Below are 21219 nucleotides of genomic sequence, written 5' to 3' on the forward strand. Positions count from 1 at the left end.
TGATCTCTGCCTCCAGTTTTCTGCTCTAACTGACCCTGGGACAGTTTCTCAGTTGTGTGCCTCAGTCGGACCCATTAACATCACAAGAAACTCTGGAGTTTGCATCTGAGTTTGACTTCTTGAGAGGTTTCCTCAACTTGCCCTCAGGGTCTGAGGTTCATGGACTCAGGACCAAAGCCGCCAGAGGGGTCATTAAAGCGCCTTGGGCTGCTCCTGTGCTGCTGAGCTGGGCTGGGCTCCTGGGACAGAGGGAGCTCCTGGCAAGCGGCAGCGCTTCAGAGAGACAGCTCTGCCCAGGAGCAGCTCCTCTGCACAGCGCAGCAGGGCTGAGGGCTCTGCCTGGGGATCTCAGGGAGACGAGCAAGGCAGAGAGAGATTAAAGGTGGTCAGGATTGGGAGGATGACTGAGAGCTCACTGGAGGAGGAACCTTTGCAGCCCTTGCCATGGTAAGTCTCTGGGTGCAGGGCAATGCAGCTGTAGCTCCTGGAGGCATCTCCTAAACCTGGCACAGGCACAGCTGGTGGGATCTGTAAGGAGGGGGCTCTTGTCAGGCAATGCTGAACAGCTGTGAAGCTGGGTGAGCACCCAGGGGTGCCCAGGGCTGTCCTGCAGAGCAGGGTCCCTGCACCCCAGGGCTGTGCCAGGGCAGGGACTCTGCCGCCTGCCAGAGTCAGCGCTCAGCCTGCCCAGGGAGATCCCATGGCAGCAGCTGTGGGTGGAAGGAGCGACCCCCGGCAGGGCAGGCAGTGAGTTTGTGGGGTTGGAGGGTGCTGTGTGGGTCAGGGCTGCTCACAGCTCCAGATCAACCCCACAGACATGGCAGAGGGTCCTTCTGAACAACAACATCGAGACAGAAACAGCTGCAAAGGAAGGATTCTGTACTTTCAGTTTTCCACTCTTGGTTGTCTGGGTGTACAGTGGGAGATGGGGATTTATTTATCTCTTTGGAGAAGACACTGAGACCCCAGTTCTCGTTAGGACTTGTCTGAGCTGCTCCTGAGGCCCTGTGCACACAGAGCTGCCCCTGGGCAGTGCCAGGAGGTGTGAGCAGGACAGAGCTGAGCACACAGCGGGTGGGACGGGGTCTGTGACACTGACAGGGAGCAGACCCAGGGACAGAGACACAGCTGCAGGCAGCACAGACATGGGCAGGGAGAGTTAACTGCTACCAGAAATGCTGGGGATGGGATTTAGGAACCTCTCTCAAATTCTCTGCAGCAAAGACACATTTCCCAGTGCAACCCCTGGTCTCCTCTCCTCCCCAGCAGAGCCTCTGCCCCAAAGCCACTCTTCCATGGAATTACACTGAATGAGTATTTCAGATGTCCATGTTTGCATTGAACAGATGAGACTGAGCATGCACATCATGTACATGAGGTGATATGAATCTGAGTCAGTACAAACACCGTTCCTGTGGTTCCATGAAGACCTGTGAGACAGACAGTTCATTGAGGTCATATCATGTTGGGACTAATATCCCATAGGAAACCACCGGAATGCAGCACTTGGATGTGCTTCCTTGAGCCAATCTCCTTTCCTAATGGTGTGGGACATCAAAACAAATGTAGAACATGGTGAAACAACATAGGACTGAGGTGCATCCCATTCTTTGGGAACAGGAACAGAAGGACAGAGGGATACTGTGGCTCCTGCCTCTGTGTGTAAAAGGGAAAGTGTCTGTCCCTCAATATCTCTATGTGCACACCTGACAGAACCCCAACATCTGCGTGTGTGACTTCAGGGACAAACCCCAGTGGTGCAGTGAGTTTCATCTCAGCTGCCTTGGACAGGCTTATCGCAAGTGTCCCTGTTTGCTATATCACCTTTGCCATCTCCACCACATGTTGTTCTACACAGTCCTGCATCTGCCCCTCTTGCCCTGTGGGAAATTCTGGATTGTGGTCTCAGAAGTGCCAGAGTAATCAGAGAGGATCAGAGGTCCCTCAGAAGGGCAGACGTCAAACCCATCTTCAAGAATGACAGGAAGGAGAACTGGGAGAATGACAGGCTGGTCAGCCTACATCTGTCCCTGGGAGGGTAACGAGTCACATTCTCCTGCAGCCATCTCCAGGCAGTTGTAGGACAAGGAAGGGATTGCTGAACCCAGATGGGCAGGGGAAAGAAAGGCATGTTGTGTACATGGAGTTTTGCAAGGCCCCAGACATGGTCTCCTGTGGTGGCCTTAGAGCAGCTTGGGGAGATCTGGGATGCAGATGTGGATGTTGTGATAGGTGGGAAGTTGGCTGGATGACCAAGCCCAAATATCATCAGTGGTACAAAGTCCTGTGTTTAGCCTTTTACAGGCGGCAACCCTCAGTGATGAGTACTGGGGCCAACACCGTTGAACGGCTTTATTCTCCCCCTGCATCGTGTCATGGAGCACATTTTCAGCTCCTTTGTGGACAGTGCAAAGCTGGGCAGAGGCCTAGAACAACCTCACCTGGTTGACCCTGTCTTGAGCAGCAGAGTGAGACAAGATGATGTTCAGGGCTCTCTTCAAACCTGAGTTATTCTATGATTCAATGAATCTTTACCTTGAAAAGGTGTTTGAAGACAGAATATGTAGTCCTTACCAGTTAAAAGAACAAATCCTGCCTGTAATTGCTAAACTAAAATATGTAAATCCTCTCCGTTTTGGTCGGTCTGCCCTGCTACCAAAGATAAAAGTGACTTTTAAAACACCTAAACAGAACCTGCAAAGAATTCTGTCCTTGCAGTGCAGTCACTCTGGAGTCTGCACAATTAGTTGAGTCTTGTTTTAACATCTGTCTCAAGACTGTTACATAAAGTGTCCTTTAGCTGTACTTTTCACCTTATGTGCTCATATGCATCCCTAGAATAGGAAACCGGGGTCAGCCCGGGACCCTTTCTCAACAAGCTTGCATGGTGATAAAATGATTATGTAACCAATATGCCAATGTGTAAACACTTGGCTCTTTAGGACTGCAGTGAGGGTCTGAATGTAGGGATAAGATTTTGGATATAATAGATGTTCCTTCCCTACCTGTTGTGCTGGTTTTATTCCAGCATCCAGACTTGCACAGCTCTGGAATAAACAAAATCTCATCTCTGGGTGTGGGATTGGCTTTGCACTTCAGTTAGTGAATTTGCAATTAGCAACCAGGAAGAAGGGAAAAAATCAAAAAATAAAAGAGGCAGGAGAGGACATAGAAAGGATGTCAACATTTCACATTCCCTTAAATAATGCTTCTCCACTCAGGTTTTTAGTAGGAAAAAAAATTGATCAATTTGATAAAACAAGCATGCTTTATCTAGTCAGGTCCTGGCTCATAAGGAGGGTGATGGATGGGTGTGGGATTACGAGGTCACTTGTGTCTCAGAAACTCATAATTGAGTTCAAAGACTTTGGCTGTGAAGGGGACTGTGAAGTCAGTTCTGTCTCTGGAGGTCGCAGGCCAGAAACAGGAATAGAGCTGGGAAGGTATCTCTGCCTAAGCACCTACAGGCCCTACCCAGTAAGAGGCCTTGAAGACTTGTTGTCATGTCCATCCAACCTGAGTACATGACGGGACAGCAGCAGGGACATGGTCCTGTCTGTCAGAGAAGCTGAAAGGCCAGCAGCAGCCATGGGGTTCAGAAAATCATTATGAGGTTACTTCTCTCCTCTCAGGTGAAAGACCACAAGAAATGCTGAGAACAGGTGGGGAAGCGAGATGGGTGTCTGCAGCCTGCAGGGAAAGAGGGGCAGGGGTAGGACCGTGTATAACAGCCTGTGATGGAGATGGCAAAGGGCACTGGCAAGGCTGGAAGGCACCCACAGAACCCAGGTCTCTGTCCCCTTGGCCATAGCAGTTGCCTCTGCCACTGAGGCCCAGGAGAAGTCATATTGTCCTCATGGCACTGGGGCCTCGTTGCCTCCTTGCAGCCCCATGGGGAAGCTGGAAGTTGTTGTCCCAGTGTTGTCCTTCCCTGGGCCTTGCACGCCCACATCCCACGGTCCCAGGAAAAGCCCTGAGCCATGTGTGAGGGACAGGATCCCCCTTCCCATTGCCTGCAGGTCATGGCTTCTCCTTTCTGCTCAGAAAGTAAACCAAGGGGTTTCTGAGCATCAGAGTGGAAGAGAAGACTAAATGGAGACCTCATGGTGGCTACAGCTTCTTCACAAGGTGAGAAAGAAGGGAAGGTACTGATCTCTTCTCTCTGGTGACCAATGACAGAACCCAAGGGAATGGCAGAAGATGTGACAGGGAGGGTCAGTTGGACATGAGGAAAAGGTTCTTCACCCAGGGGTGCTGGACACTGAACAGGTTCCCAGGGAGGTGTCACGGACCCAACCTGACAGTGTTCAAGAAGAGACTGGACAACGTCCTCAGACACACGGTGTGAACTGTGGGGTGTCCTGTACAGGACCAGGAGTTAGACTCCGTGATCCTTGTGGGTCCTTCCAACTCAGGACATCCTATGATTCTATGAAATACTAGGTCAAAAACCCATGTGTTCATTGTACAGATGAGTTGTAAACACACACATCATGTGCATGTCCACTGTGTGCATGTGGTGAGGTGAACCCAAGGGAGCACAAATGCTATCTGCTATTCCTTGGGGTGTCATAAAAGTCAGTGGGACAGAGATGGTGTTCAGAGGTCTCTTCCAACCTGTGTTATTGTAGGATTCCATGGATCTTTTCCTTGGAGAGCTCTTTCACATCAGAATAAACAGAGGAAGAAGAGAAAAATAATAAGAGTCAGAAGCAGAGATGTAAAATGCCCCAGAGTAAATAAAGCAGCTTCTCTGAGGAACGTTTCTCCACTCAAACCCTTGATAGGAAATCTATTGGATAAATTTGATGAAAGCAGCTCACTGTTATCTGGTCACACACTGGAGCACAAGGAGGGTGGGTGATGGCTGGGTACGATGCCATGTGGTCACTTGTGTCTCAGGAGCTCATGGTCCATTAGGAAGCCAATGGCTGTGGAGGGCACTGTGAGGTCACTTCTGCCTCTGCAGGGGACAGGCCAACAGCAGGAACATGGCTGGGAAAGGACTGTGAGGTCACACACACCAGACGAGCAATCGGGCCCAGTCAGCATGGCTTTGTGAAAGGCAGGTCCTGCTTGACCACCCTGATCTCCTTCTATGACAAGGTGACCGGCTGAGCAGATGAGGGAAAGTCTGTCGTGGGGAGTGAATCCGCCACACAGGCTGTGGGTGTTGTGTCCTTAGACTGCAGTAAAGCCTTTGACACCGTATCCCACAGCATCTCCTGGAGAAGCTGCAGCTCATGGCCTGAATGGTGTATCTGCGATGGGTATAGAACTGGCTGGAGGGCTGGGCCCAAAGAGTTGTGGTGAATGGAGCCAAATGCACTTGGCCTCCGGTCACAAGTGGTGTCCCCAGGGCTCAGTATTTGGCTCAGTTCTATTTAACCTTTATCAATAATCTTGATGAGGGGATCGAGTGCAGCCCCAGTAAGTTTGCACATGACACCAGGTTGGGTGGGAGTGTTGTTCTGCTGGTGGGTGGGAAGGCCTCACAGAGAGATCTGGACCAGCTGGATTGTTGTGCTGAGGCCAATTGCCTGAGGGCACTGGGTTCTGCACGTGGGTCACAACAACCACAGGCAGCACTACAGGCTCGAGGAAGAGAGGCTGGAAAATTGCCCGTTCCTGCTGGGCTGCTCCGGTGTGTGTAACGCGCACAGAGTATGCGGATTTCCCCTTAGATATACACCTTCTGACCCAGGTTCAGAAGTAGGAATTCAGCCAGTAATAGAGAAATTCCTGCAAATGGGGTTATTAAAGGAATGTGAGTCCAATTATAACACCCTTATGTTGCCTGTCCTCAAGCCAGATGGGTCATATTGGGTGGTTCAGGACTTAAGAGCTATAAACAAAATAGCTGAGGACCTCTACCCAGTGGTAGCAGACCCATACACCCCTCTGAGAGTATTAACACCTAATTTGACTTGGTTTATCATTTAAAAGATGCTTTCTTTTGCCTCCCTCTCCATGAAGCCAGCCAGACAATACGTGCATTTGAATGAGAAAACCCTAAAATAAATGTAAAACCCAGCTCACGTGGATGGTGTTGCCACAAAGATTCACGAACAGCCCAACAATATTTGGAAATCAGCTCGCTAAAGATTTTTAATCCTGGGAAGCTTTGTCTGATGAGGGACAGATGCTACAATATGTGGATGACGTTCTAATCGCTACTAGAACCAAGGAGACGTGCATGACCTGGACCCTATGGACCAGAAACAGCTGCAATGGAATAAGGAAGCCACACGAGCCTTTAAAGAACTTAAAAAGGCTTCAATGTCAGCCCCTGCTCTAGGACTCCCAGATATGAGTAAACCATTTTTCCTATTCTCTCACGAGAAACAGGGAATAGCCTTGGGTACATTGGCACAGGATCTCAGCCCATATCAACGAGCAGTTGCCTATTTCTCCGAACAGTTAGGCGCAACTGCGAAGAGGTGGCCTGGATGCCTGTGGGCAGTTACTGCAGTGGTACTGAATGTACAGGAGGCCTGGAGATTTACCATGGGTCAGAAAATGACTGTGCTAGTATCCCACACAGTGTCTAACAAGATGGTGTAGAAATTACCGTCACTAACGTTGTCAACCCAGCTTCTTTCCTCAGTGGTAATTCTGGAGAACCAGTTCATCATGACTGCCTGGAGACCATCGAAGCAACATAATACAATCGACTAAATCTAAAAGACATTCCTACTGAAAACTCTGAAAACGGAAGCAGCTAACCATAAGGGTTGTGCATGTGCCCAGAGCAATTTGGAAAGAAAAGGGACTTTTGAACTCTCAAGACAAATATATCAAACGTGTGGAGGAGATATTGAAACTACCGGAAGCAGTTAAACTTCCTAAGAAAATGGCAACCGTGCATTAAGGCACACCAGAAAGTGAGCTCGGAATCAGAAAAGGCTGGTGGACAGAGAGGCAAAACAAACGGCTAAGCAAAAGGTAAAAACAGAAAGTGCTCTCGTCCTTGGCGGGCAGGTCTCTTTAACAGGTAAGCCAGAGTATACTAAAGAGAATCGAAACTCATCATAGATTTAGAAGAATCATATAATGAGGAAGGGTGGGTTCACTCCCCCCCCCCCGCCCCCTCTCCCCAGGGAAAACTTATTGTCGCCTTTCATCTAGTTTGGCCTTCAGTAAGGGAAGAACATAAGAAAGGATTTTGGGGAGTAGAACCACTATGCAAACATTTGATTAGGGGAAACAGGAGCTAGAAATTTGTATATCGCTGTAAAACAGGTGACAGCAGTGTGATCTTTGCCTCCAGACTAATCCCAGAAATACGCCCAAGCTAGAAATGGGTCAAATGGGTAAGGGGAATGGGCCTGGACCACAATGGCAAATTGAGTTTTCAGAACTCCCAGGAAAAGGGGGGCACCGATATTTGTTGGTATTAACTGACACTTTTTCAGGTTGGCCAGAAGCGTTCCCTACCAGGACAGCAGAAGTTTAGGAGGTGACTAGAACATTGATACATGAAATAACACCAAGGTTTGGAGTTCCAGCTGTTATATCCTCTGATAGAGGGCCACATTTTAGTTATGTGTATGTGAAGTCTTTTGCAGAGAACTTTGGAACCATAATAGGAAGGTCCATTTCAAGACCTCCTGATATCCTTCACTGCTACCAATATTAGAGAACAGAATGCCTGGATTCATCATTCTAGAGTGAAGAAAACCCCATGATGGGAGGGGTCTTTTTCTTGCTTTTTTAACTACAGGAACAGCTGTTTGGACTGCAGAGAAAGGATGGACACACATCTCTTGAGTTAAAGGACCACTGATGGAAGAAAGAACCTGGAAAGTAACTCAAGAACCAGGGGAATTGAAATTGATAAATGAAAATGAGAATGGTTTAATAGTTAAATGTGTTGAACCAAGTTGTATATGTAATTCTCTTGTTATTTTCGATGTTTAGGTTGTAAATGGACTGTGGTATAAGCATATCCACAAAGGGAACTTACCAACAGGATTGCATAATAAATGTCTAAAAATAGAAGATAAGGAAACTAGAGCTCGGTTGAGGATTCTAGTTGCCACTGGAAGAACAGAAAAAGAATAGTCAAGAATGGTGGGAGGTATTTACTGAAGGGATGAATGGGAATTTAGAGAGTCCACCAGTGATGAGAAGAATAGAGTGTAGAAAGAGAAATCAAATTCCATGTTGCTCCTGTTGTTCCTAGGAAGTGAAGGCCAAGAGGTGGGAAACGATAAAACATCGCCACGCTAACGGCAAAAATAGGAAAGGCGGGGACACTGCCCTTTCTGTTGAGAAGACGACGAACTCGGCTGCCGGCTGCAACCTGCTCAGCCAGAGAGGCAGAGGGTGCGGAAACCTGGACCTGATCCTCTTGCTAGGAGTGGTGACTTGTTGTTCCCTACTTAGCCTGCCCAATCCCTGTACCAAATGCTATAAGCACGTGAGAATAAGACAACTGACACAATATGTTCTCAATTATCACACTCATGTTAATTCTGGATGTTATGATTGATAGAACAAAATTGGAAAAATGTGAAATCCAAGGGCAGAAGTTACGGGTAGCAACTAATCTAGGGAAAGGTGGACTCGGTGTAGGCTCTGTCTCCTGCCCTAGGTGAGAACAGAGTATCTGTTTTACACAAGCTGGTATGTGGGGCTATTCAGATGGAAGGGAGTGCAAGATCAGTATAAGGAGGAGTTAGTTAAGAGTGCCACTCAGGAATTGAAAAGAAGGCAAGAGAAACAGAAAGTGGTACAGAAAAGCAGTGATTGGTATGAAGAAATAAGGCAAAAAGACAAGGGATTACAATTACCAACAGTAGGGGAAAAACCTGTTCATAGACCTTATGGAAAAGATAGCCCAGGAATTAAATGTCACATCATGCTGGATATGTGGGGGTCTCACATGGCAGAACAGTGGCCTTGGAGAGGAGAGAGTGTAAGCCCAGAAGGATTACTGGTGCGGAACAGAACTCATGTAACTCAAGAAAAAAAAAGACCAGAAGGATGGGTATTAAGTCACTTAATAATAGGGCAGATATGCATATCAAGGGAGGATGGTAAACGAGATTTTAGTGAATACATTGGACAAACCCTTGTTAGTGCTGCGGGCAAATTCATCAAATACCTCTACTCCTCCCACTTGGTGGCCAAGTCCACCTAATGGATATTGGTCTCAAAATGGTAGTCTGGTGGAAGAAAATAGGGTTCATGATAGTATGCGCATTTCTGGGTTTACTGTTTGTACCATATTTGATCCCATGCTTTATTCGGTTAATACATTCAGTAGTCCAAGGCATGCAAATCTCAGCTATGCCTATAGATCCTGAAACGGCAACAAAAGAAACGGGGTATAAATTGATGATTTTAAAAGATAACACCAAACTGGACCTAGCTGCCGCTAGGCAAGTACTAGCTAACTTTGAGGCAAAGCACGAATCAATAGGATAAAACGAAAAAGGGGGAATTGTGAAAAATGTGAAAAATGCAGTTGTGATTTGCGCTAAGATGTTGAATGTTTACAGATATAACCAAATGAGGCACGGACTCTGAACTTGGAAAAGGGAAAAAGGTGGTTAAGTTCTATGTAAAAAGTTATGAAACTTGTTTAGGAAGTTTTATTGATAGAGGGAACTAACGTTTTAAGGGTTAAGCAACTATATAGTAAGGGCCTACTAACAAGCTAACATTTTAAACCACGTAATTAATATCTAGTTTAGAGCTGTATGTAACCAATTGTGCTAAAAAAAGCAGGACTTCATCGAATGCCAAGATAAGAAGTTTTACAGCACCAGCTGCAACCTTGAGGAGACAAGACAGCCAAGATTTACAGCAAAAAGGGGGCGCCAGTCCGGTTTCAGTCGGTTTGGTAGCTTGAGTTCCAACCAGTTCCTCGTAATGAGCCAAAGGGAAAAAGTCCACTGTGACGGAGCTGAAGGAGCCTTCATCCAGAGACCCCTAAAGACCCCTCCTCAAATTCACCAAGTGACACTGCGCAGGCGAACAGGGGAGGGGCGAGAAGGGGCTATGGGAATGGTGATCTGAGACTCACTTCATGAATATGTAGAGGCGTTCCTGGGGTCGTTATGAATATGTAATACCTTACTGTATTTAAGCACACTTCTTATTGTTAAAAGTGTGCGTGCTGGGCGGAGTGAATCCCCCGCGCACCCAGCGCTGTTTTGCTTATGCTCTAATGAACACATGTTTAAAGAATACAATTAAGGAATTGGATTAAACGTTGTTTATCCATAGAAAAAGCATAAGTGTCTTTGAGTCCTTTGGACTAAACCGGCTTTGAACATCATGAGCCACTTGGTTCGTTTTAATGGACAACAGCCCCTCCTGGTGTGCAGGAGCTGCCAGTTTTCCTCCCCGCACCTCCAAGTCCACTGTCAAATTCCAAAACCCTGGGGCCCCGTCACCTCCTGGGGCTCCCGGCTCAGGAGCGGTGGTGCTGGCCCAGACGCCACACAAATGGAGAAATAACAGCAGAGTCGATGATCCCGTGACACGGCCTTCTTTATTTTATCAGCGCACTGCAGTCACAGCCGTGTCCCTCGGCTGGCGGACAGGGCCCCTGGCCAGTGAAACCCCTCAGGTGAGAGAAGCTTCTAGTCCGCCACCACAACTGACCACAGCTCAGATTCAAGTAGAGGTTTTAAACGTCAACCCTTGTGGCCATTGAGGCCATGAGAGACTCCAGCACCTGTGACAAGGAGGAGGCGAGCAGCATCATGGATGTGGCCGTGAGAGAACCTGGCTCCTGGCTGAGGAAGGTGAGCGGCCCGTGGCTGCCCTGCCCTGGAGCCCTTCCAGGCCTTGTTCTTCCCTCCCTCGCCCCGTTGCCTCAGGCACCCGGAAACGATTTCAAGGCAGCAGCTTTGGGATGGGAAGGGCAGCAGGTTCAGAGGCAGCTGAGGAAATGGCTGCACTCCAGTGGCAGCACCATCCTCAGCTGGGTGCCCTCCAGCTCCCAGACACTGTGAGGGGCTGTGGCAGATGCACCTTCCTCCCCCACCCCCTGAAAGCACCAGAAACTTCTCCACCAACAGCCCACCCTGCTCATGGCCCTTGGCTGGCAGACAGGGCCCCCGGCCAGTGAAACACCTCGGCTGAGAGACGCTTCTAGTCCAACAGCACAACTGACCAGAGCTCCGAAGGAGAAGGAGACGGAGGAGGAGAAGGAGGAGAAGAAAGAAAAGGAAGAGAGAAGAGCAGAGAGGAGAAAGAGGAGGCTTTTTGCAGGAAGCAGTAAAGCCATCATCCAGCCACTCTCTGCAGTTGTTGACCTGAAGCAGGAGTGGAACTAAGATGGCAAGAGACCTCTTCTGGCAGCCTCACCCGACTCCAACCACTGAGAAGCTGGAGCGTTATGGTAAGGCCTTCAGGCCCAATTTCACATGTGTGTCTGTGTCAAGGACATCTCTGAAATCAGGCATGGAAACCCGAGGACTGTGGGGGGTGGTTGCTCAGGAGTGGTGACTGCAAGGAGGGACCTGCTTGACCATCTCAAAGGGCTGAGGGGCTGATGTGGCAGCCAGGGCTCCTGGTTCCCTCCCTGACGTGGCCCCTGCCTTCCTGGGGCAGCCCAGGCAGAAGCCCCTGACCCCAAGGGGCTGCCCTTGCCTGGCGCTGGGCATTGCCCACGCTGAGCTCATGTCTGAATGGAAGAGCTGAAGGTGCTCGTGGGCCACGTGTGCTCTGTGTGTTCAGAGATGTGACCCGGCAAAACTGGCCCCTGCTGGGGAGACACCAGGGCCTGCCCTGAGCCTCCGAGAGCCGCGTGGAGCGCAGCCCCGTGCCCCCGCGGGCAGGGCAGAGCACTGCCGGCTTCCCGGCTGCTGCCTCAGAGCATGACGGGTCTTTCCCTTGTTCTTCCAGAGTTCGCTAAGATTTGGGCCAGCACATCGTATCACCTCAGCCTGCAGCTGGCTCTCCACCAGGTGGGCCTCACCTCCTTCTCCCCTCACACCCTGATGAACGCTGATCAAGTCCTGATAGCCCTTTGCCATCGGGTGCAGCTGTTCTTCCTTGGAAAGCGGGAGCGATGCCCCAGCACGACATTACTTTCCCTTCCTTCCTTCCTTCCTTCCTTCCTTCCTTCCTTCCTTCCTTCCCTCCTTCCCTCCTTCCCTCCTTCCCTCCTTCCCTCCTTCCCTCCTTCCCTCCTTCCCTCCCTCCTTCCCTCCCTCCTTCCCTCCCTCCTTCCCTCCTTCCTTCCCTCCTTCCCTCCCTCCCTCCTTCCCTCCCTCCTTCCCTCCTTCCTTCCTTCCTTCCTTCCTTCCTTCCTTCCTTCCTTCCTTCCTTCCTTCCTTCCTTCCTTCCTTCCTTCCTTCCTTCCTTCCTTCCTTCCTTCCTTCCTTCCTTCCTTCCTTCCTTCCTTCCTTCCCAAACCTGGCACCCCAAAATCCTGTCCTACCCAACCCTTCACCCCAAATACCTTTACCCCAATGTCATCCTTCCCTAAACCCTGCACGCCCAAATCCTAACCCTGCACCCCAAAATCATGAACCCCCAAACTCAGCCCTACCAAACCGTGCACCTAAAATCCTGCACCTCAAAATCCTTCTCCCCAACCCTGCACCCCCAAATCCTCCATCCAAGTCCTGAACACCTGAACCCTGCACCCTTCAAACCCTGCCCTCCAAAAGTCTTCACCCCCAAACCCTGCACCCCAAGTTCTTGAAAACACAAAACCTGCACCCCCAAAGCCTCACTCCCACCCCTTACTCCAGAGCCCTGCACCCTAAATCCCTGCAGCCCCAAATCCTATCTAACCTTGGACCCCCAAAACCTGCACCCCTAGATCCTTCCCCTCAAAACCTGCACCCCCAGATCCTGCTGCCCCATACCCAGCGCCCCCAAACTCTGCACCTGGAAATCCTGCACTCTCATAACCCTGCACCTCAAACAATTCCCTCAACCCTGCACCCCCAAAACCTGTAACCCCAAATGCTGCACCCGCAGATCCTGTCCCCAAACTCTGCACTTCCAGATCCTGCCCCCCTAAACCCTTAAAGCCCAAATATTGCACCCCTAGGTCCTTCAACACCCTGCACCCCCAAATTCCCCACCCAAAAACCTGTACCCCAGATCCTGCACCCCAAATTCTGTCCTCCCACACAATGCACCCTAAATTACTGCAGCCCCAGGTCCTGAACACCCGAAGCCTGCACCCCCAAGTCCTGTACCCTAAAGCCCTGCACCGAAAATGCTGCCCCTCAACTCTGCTTGGACGGTGCTCTGAGCAACCTGAGCTGGTGAAGATGTCCCCGCTCACGGCACAGGGGGGTGGGTTGCAACCTGAGCAGCTTTTGCAACGGATTTGTGGTGTCTCTGCACCCCTGTGCAGTTGTATGGATGTGGCTGTGCTTGGCTACAGGATGCTGGAGGAGGAGCTCAGGGCAAAACTGCAGTCACAAGAGGCCCGGCGGGACCGCATGCGAGCCCAGATGCTGAGGGACCTTGAGCTCCTCCTCGGGTTTGAAAACAACATCGACAACCTCATCTTGCATCTGCACGGCATCACCGTGCCCGGCCAGGTACCCACCCAGCGCTGGGTGGTGCAGTGACACAGCGCGGTGACACTTGGTGCAGCCACCGTCACCCCAAGTGGCTCATTTTGCCCACCAAGGTGGTTCTCTCTGTCTCCAGGATGATTCTCTCCTGTCCCAGGGGGTGGAGGAGAAGCTCCAGTACCTGGGCCAGAAGCTGCAGTACCTGGCACAGCGGGCAGCCCACCTGTCCCTGACAGGCACATCCCCGATGGGAGCAACGGGGTACGTGGGGTCTCCATCCCTGCTGGGGTCTTCGGGGACCCGCACCAGGCTCCTCCTGATGGCCCGTCCCAAGTGAGGAGGATGGAGGTGGCCCCATGGAGCAGCTCAGCTCCAGGTGGCACTGGGCACTGCAGGGTGTTGTCCCCAGGGGATCATCAAGGGCATCCCTTGGGTTCTAACACCCACCTCCCCTTCAGCAATGAACCCAGGGTGTCTTTCACAGACTTTTGTGAAGGCCAGGGATTTTCTGGAGAAAAAAATGTCAAGCGATCCTCGGAACGTGGTGGTTTCCTTTGAGGAGAGAGACAGCAGTGATGACGGTAGGAGAGCTTAGCGGGGACGCGTCCCACGGGGACTGTCCCTGCCCCTGCCTGTTGGGATTTGTGACCATCCTCGCCTGTCTCTCCTGTCCCAGCAGAGTCCAGCCCATGAGTTCTCTCCAGACCTTGTGCTGTCTCCAAGCCTTTGAGCATGGGTGGTGCTTTTAGGTGGGGATGTGGGAGCATGAAGGCAGCCAGTGGGGTGGTGAGCATCGAACCACAGAAGGAACAAGAAAAGATGCTATGGGGCAAGGAGGGAGAGCCTTGTCTTCAAAATCACCTGGTTGTGAAGAATAACCAGTGCTGGGGTCTGTCTGTGGCCTCTTCCTATTGGATGCTCTTGGAGGAGCCACTGAGTTTTTGGAGCTTGCCACCTCTTTTGAATGAAGCTGGAGCGGCGTCCAGCACCGCGTGGCTCCAGACCTTTCTGGGAAGCCCCGACAGCTGGGGATGGGTCACAGCGGCATTGCAGCTCAGCCTGGGATGCTGGGCAGGAAGAGCCAGGGCTTGGCAGGAAAGCTCCTTGTGAAGCCACCAGCCCTCCAAAACGTGCCGGCTCTCCCTGGTGACACCGGCACAGCGGAGGGGGCCGTGCAGACCCTCCCCAGCCCATTTCTCTCTGTTCCCTCCTCCAGAATCCTCTGAATCTGATGACGAAGATGACGAGCACGTCCCCACACGGGAAGACATCAAGAAGGAGGGGCAGCAGCTGATCGAAAGCAAGAAGAAAGCCAGCAAGAAGACGCAGCAGTCGCTCCAGGAGAGCTTTGGATGTCCCAGACCATCCCTTGTGCTTCGGATGCCCCCACCACCCCACGTCTTTTGGATGGCCCAGACCATCCATTTGGCTCTGCACTCCCCCGCCACCCCTTGTACCCTTTCTCCACTGGGTTTAATAAAGCAGATCTTTTTCGTTCCTCCCAAACCTGTGGTCCAGCTGCAATGGGGGGTCCTAGGTCACTTCTGTCACCCGGGACGCATGGGGGTCAAACCCTGAGGAGCACTCACCTGGGTTTGAAGGCAGCCCCATCGCCCTGGCCCTCACCCAGCTGTTCTCCTCGCAGAGCTGGGGATGGGCTGGGGTGGGGACGGCGTTCCTGGCCAGAGGAAAGCCGGGGGCAGCCTGGCTTCCCCTCCTTGATCCTGTGGAGCCAGCAACTTCCTGGGACCTCTGTCCCCCAGACGGCTCTGGCTGCACCAGTGGGCCCGTGTGTGTCCACAAACATCTGCCAAAGCCTCAGCTGACCGAGAAACCCACCTCTCAGCAGCGACATCACCGAATCCAAGACCCAGAGTCTGTTGGTCAACAGCTGGGAATGTCCCAGTTCCAGGTATTCCGACAGCCTGAAGGTCATAGAGAAGAAAATCATAGAATCCCAGAATCAGACTCACAGAACAGTTTGGGTTGGAAGGGACCTTCACAGTTCATCCAGTCCAACCTCTGCCGTGAGCAGGGACATCTTCACCCAGATCAGGTTGCAGTTGGTAGAAATGATGACCTTTCAGAGCGTGCTGGTGGTACTTTGTCCCTTGTGCCCTGCCCTGATGTGCAGAGACAGAAGGGACACTGGGAAGCTTTGGGGAAGATCCTCCGTATGCTGAGGTGTTGCGTCTCCTTCCTCTTCAGCCTCTAAAAGGTATTTGGTAAAGAGCAGAGCTGGAACCGGGGGTTCCCATCATTTGGGATAAACCCTAAAAACTCATTAATCATTTTGGTTGGAAAAGACCCTCAAGATCATGGAACCCAACCATAACCCACCCCTGGCACTGACCCCTATCCCTGAGAACCTTGTCTAAGGCTTGACAGGAGCTCCAGCGCAGTTGTCTGCAGCCGGTGCCGGCGAGAAACCTAAAATAGGACATGGGAGAATTTGCATGGGAGCGTTCACCACACGGAAATATCTCTGCCTTGGGAGGGCTGAGATTGAGTGGGTTGGAGGTTCTTTTTGTTTTCAAGGATGTGATCAAAATCACATGAAATGACACACAACGGAGGGTAGGCACAGGCTGGGACTGACACCGGAGCCTCAGCACCGGGTTTTATCCTTCATGGAGAAAGGGAACCAGGCTAAATCAGCCAGTTGGAGGCCAAAACAAGCGGCTCCTTTGGCTGTTCTGGGACAGGAGATGCAGGCAGGGCCACCAGTGTGGGGTCTGTCCTGGAGCTGCAAGGGTGGGATGCGGGATGAGGCAGCCAGAGCTGCTTCCACACAAGGAGGCACAAACATCTGCCATTTCCATGTTGGTTTTAGGAGGGTTAATATATGTGATGCTGATTTTTGAGCCACACATCGCCTGGGTTGGCATCACCAGCCACAGGTTGGGTTTTAGCATCGTTCTAAAATGCTGGAGGGAGCAGGGTGGGACTGAGGCAGCACTGGTGACAGAGGGACAGAGCCCCTGGGGTCCATGTCTGTCTTGTGCCGGACAACCCAGAGTTGAACTCGGTTCTCTGGGGAGCCCCAGGAGAGCAGAGCAGAGGGGGAGCATCCCCTCCCTCCACCTGCTGGTGATGTGGCCCAGGACACACTTGGCTCTCTGGGCTGCAAATGCACATTGTGGACTTATGTCCCTTTTGTCACCCACCAGCCCTTCTCCACAGGGTTGCTATCCATCCATCCATCCATCCATCCATCCATCCATCCATCCATCCTCCCCCAGTCTGTGCTGGTACTGGGTATTGCCCTGACCCAGGTGGAGGACCTCGCACTTGGCCTGGTTGAATTTCATGAGGTTCACATGGACCCCCCAGCCTATCCAGGTCCCTCTGGATGCCACCCCTTCCCTCCAGCACATCGACGGCACCACTCAGCTTGGTGGAAAAGCAGAAATGAAGTGTCTTGGGTGATGCAGAGGCCAGGGAAATGTGCCTGGCTTTAGCTCTCTGCCAAGAACACCTGGGGAAACCCTTTGAAATGCTTCAGCCACTTTAGCAGGGAAAAATAACACCCCCACACAGTTGCCAGGCTTTCACTGCTCACGCAGGGACAAAGCACAGCGCGGGGACAGCACAGCGCTCACTCCGGAGCTCACCGGCTCTGACACCCGTGCCTGTTTGGGAGAAATATCCATGGGAAAGATTTTGTGCTCTGGGATTCAGGTCATCTGAAGAACACCAGCAAGCAGAACGACTGCCAAAACCTGCACAACGATGGGACCAGCTCCAGCTCCCCTGGGGAAGGAGGCGGCTGGTGCTTGTCCCAGCCCAGCCACGACATGGGCGACCCAGAGCGGATGACAGCAAAGCCTCTTTCCAGGCTCTATTCGCTGTGAGATCGTGGGGCAGGGTCCCATCCAGGGGGGACATGGGGGGAACATCCTGCCCAAGCTCACGGGGAGCAGAGGAAGGGACAGAGGGGTCTGGGTGGCCCCAGAGGAGCTTGGAGCAGAGCAGGGGGCACAGAAACCCAGGGAGGGTCTTGGAGACGGGTCCAGAGAGGATCCAAGTGTATATGGGGAGGGGGAAAGGAATGGGATGGTGCAGGGGGTGTCACACAGGGTGGGAGTGAGCATGCAGGGACCAGAGCCAAGCTGAAGGTGCTTGGTGGGGATAGAGGTGATTGAGCAGGGGACAGGAGCAAAGTCCTGCGGAGGGCAACGGAGCTGGAGGGGATTTGGAGGGGTAAAGAGGAATGGGGGAGAACCAGGAAAGAATCTGGGGCATGGGGGGTGTGAGGGGGAAGCACAGGAGCTGTGATATTCGGGATCAGAGGAACTGGAGAGAGGATGCAGAGGGGAAGAGGGATGGGGAGAATCTAGAGTGCACAAAGAGGGGGGCAGAATGGGTGCCCCCGGGGTGGGGGGAAGGCTGGTTTGCCAGTCATTGCCCCCTAAACGAGCTGGGGCTGCAGGTGGTCCCAGCACCCCCACCCTGGGCAGCAAAGGGGGACCATGGCAGCAGCAGCAGGTCCCACTGCACATCCAGCATCCATCAGGGGGAAATAAAACACCTAAGTGGGGGCAGATAAAGCAGGAAACCCCCAAAGTGGGCACAGGGAACAGAGCTGAGCACAACACATCCCAGCACTGGGGCTGCTGGGCTTAAATTGGTGTCCAGGAGCAGGGGGGTGCAGGTGAGGATGCTCAGGGTGATGAAGGCATCGGAGTGGGGATGCCCATGGGAGAGGGTGGTGGGGGCTCTGAGGTGCTTGGGTATGTGTGTGTGTCAAGCACAGCCCTGTGACACACACGTAGTGGCTGCTGCTGGGTGTCATGGTGTGGGGACCCAGGATCACCCCAACACGCTGCCCTGGGCTGGGGCCAGGTGGGTGCTCCCCCAAACTGCCAGCACCCACTCCTGGGCACCCCCCACTGGCTGCAACCCCCTAGGGCAGGCACAGCGGTGCTGGGCTGTACTGGGACCTGCTGGTTCACAGCAGGATTTGGGGGGGGCCCAGGAAGAGTAGTCGGGCACCCCACCCTGTGCTGAGCTGGATCCATCCACCAGCACCACGTGGAGGACATTGGGGTGCAGGGGGGGTGGGAGGGGGTATGCAGGGTGAAGGGGCAGTATAGTGGGGTACAGTACAGGACAGTGGGTGTGGCAAGGTGCAAACCCCCCTCTCTCCCCCTCCCTCCTTCATCATGGAAGGAGTAGACACATCTCCCCCTCTCTCTGCTACAGCTTCTTTTGTTTGGCCCCAGAGCCCCTGGCCAGGGCCGTTAGGAGAAGGGAGCGCCGAGGTGCCAGGGAGCCGCTGGGCGCCTGCGGCCAGTGTGGGGGATGTTTGGAGGCTTCAGGTGCACCCACAGCCAGAGTGGGGGCACAGAGAAGCTTCTGGAATGCCCACAGTCAGATCTGATCAGCCAATAACAAACGGGACTCTCGTCAAGACTTCGCCCATTTGTCGCGGGTCTCTCGGAGCACGAGCGAGATGCTGCCGCCGAGAGCCCCCCCGGGATGGAGACTCCGCTGCCTTGCCGCTGCAGGTGTGAGTGAAACTGCCCATCGCAGGATTGCGAGTGTATTTATACTTTCCGTGCACACATGCACGTGTAACTTTCCATGCTCAATACGAGCCTGTGTAAAATTAATCCTCGTATAATCACGGGTGTATTTTCCTCTCGTGCTTCCACATAAGCACGTGTAACTTTCCGTGCACATTTGCACGCGTACTTTCCGTGCTTAGTGCAAGCACGTGTACTTTCCGTGCACATTTGCACGCGTACTTTCCATGCTTAGTACAAGCACGTGTACTTTCCATGCACACTTGCAAGTGTAACGTTCCGTGCTCAATACAAGCATGTGTATCAATTATTTCTTCGCACAATCGCGTGTGTATTTTCCTCCCCTGCTTCCGCACAAGCACGTGTAACTTTCCGTGCACATCTGCACGTGTATTAACCCTCGCAGGATTGCGAGTGTATTATAAATTTACCCTCGCAGAATCGCGAGTGTGCACTTTCCGTACTCACTACAGCACGTGTATCTCTTCAAAATAACCCCACACCGTGTTCAGGCAAGTGCGGACTCCTCCCGGACTCAGGGACGGCTCCGGCACTGTTTTGGTGAAGCCACGTGCATGCACTCTGTGCACCGCCTGTCGTATTGGTTGCTGCCCCTTCATAATTTTCCTCAACTGGTACCTGAACCTGTATTCAAGTCACTTTTGGATGCTAAAACCCTGTTTCTCACCGGTTTAACAAAAGTTGGTTTGGACCCTGTTGTCCCTTAAACGAACCTGGGGTGCCTCCGGGACACCCCCCTTTCCATATTGATCCCCAGGAATGAGTCCCCCCTCAGTCTCCTCTTCTCCAGCTCCAGAGCCCCAGCTCCCTCAGCCTTTCCTCACACGGGAGATGCTCCACTCCCTTCAGCATCTTGGTGGCTGCGCTGGACTCTCTCCAGCAGTTCCCTGTCCTTCTGGAACTGAGGGGCCACAACTGGACACAATATTCCAGGTGTGGTCTCCCCAGGGCAGAGCAGAGGGGCAGGAGAACCTCTCTGACCTACTGACCACCCCCTTCTAACCCACCCCAAGTACCATTGGCTTCCTGGCCACAAGGGCCCAGTGCTGGCTCATGCTCACCCTGCTGTCCCCAGGACCCCCAGCTCCCTTTCCCCTACACTGCTCTCCAACAGGTCCTTCCCCAGCTTAGGCTGGAACCTGGGCTTGTTCCTGCCCAGGTGCAAGACTCTACCAGTGCTGCCCAGCGCTGATGAAATAAAGAATGCCGCTGAACAGCGGCATTGCCTCTGCTCTTCACTCCATCTCTTCGCTGCCAGAGAGTTCCCACTTTCTCCAGAGCGCAAGAGATGAGGCCGAGAGAGCCCGGGAAGAGCCGGAGCCACCCCCGCCTCCCCAAGCCGGCCACGCCAGGAATTCAGCCGCCCAAGCGCTCTCCCCGCCACGCCGCAAGCGGCTCCCGCTGCCCGCCCAGGGGAACCGGGGCTCCCCGGCCCGGGACTCACCAGCCGTGCCGAACGCCCGCCCGCTCCGGACGCCGCTCAGCGCCGCGCTCGGCAGGGGCACCGCCATGCTGCGCGCCGCCCGCACTGGAAGGGCCCCGTTCCCATAGCGACGGGGGCCGCGCCGCGCGGAGTCCGGCCTGGAAGGCCCCGCAGCCGTAGCAACGGGTCTGTCTACCGCAGCGCCGGGCTGGGAATGCCCCCCTGCCCTAGCAACGGGGCTGTTTAGCGCGGAGCCTGCCTAGAAACGTCCCCGCAGCCCTGCGGGGCGCGCTCTGCCCTCCCCGGGAACCCCTCCCCATCGCCGGCCTTGCTGCTCCGACCGGGCAGAGCCCGCGGAAGGACTGGAGAGGCCCCGCTGTCACCCCGGGGTACCCGGACAGGAGGTGAAGCCCAAAACCACAGCCAGGTTTTTTTTAGAAATCGGCCCAAAAAGGAAAAGCTGCAGTTGCCTGTGGGCTGTGGAACATCCTGGGGGTGCTGGGGAACCGCAGGGCAGAGTCACAGAATCCCGGGCTGAAGGGACCCCTGCAGACCCCCAGTCCAACCCCTGCTCACGAGGGGTCACAGAGCAGATCACACAGGGAAATGCGTGGGGAGGAAAACACAGCCTGGACCCTTCACTTGGATTGTTGTTTTCTGGAAGACGGCCTTTAAAAACCAGAAGAACATCCCGGAACAATCTCCAGACCCAAGGACCTGGGGCAACTGATTTCTGCCCTCAAAT

The 21219-nt window shown here is 53.1% G+C and overlaps 1 long non-coding RNA gene across 1 annotated transcript; it reads right to left on the bottom strand.

Annotated features, from left to right (window-relative positions):
- Positions 1–8450: 8450 nt before the first annotated feature.
- Positions 8451–20623, bottom strand: LOC139826862 (uncharacterized). Its single transcript, XR_011736988.1, has 3 exons — positions 20496–20623; positions 15092–15713; positions 8451–10690 (listed from the first exon to the last, which is right to left on the bottom strand). It is a non-coding gene; the product is annotated as an uncharacterized lncRNA (long non-coding RNA).
- Between the last annotated feature and the right edge of the window lie 596 nt (positions 20624–21219).

Source organism: Patagioenas fasciata, unplaced genomic scaffold (genome assembly GCF_037038585.1).
Source record: "Patagioenas fasciata isolate bPatFas1 unplaced genomic scaffold, bPatFas1.hap1 Unplaced_44, whole genome shotgun sequence".
In the NCBI taxonomy this organism is placed as follows: Eukaryota; Metazoa; Chordata; class Aves; order Columbiformes; family Columbidae; genus Patagioenas; species Patagioenas fasciata.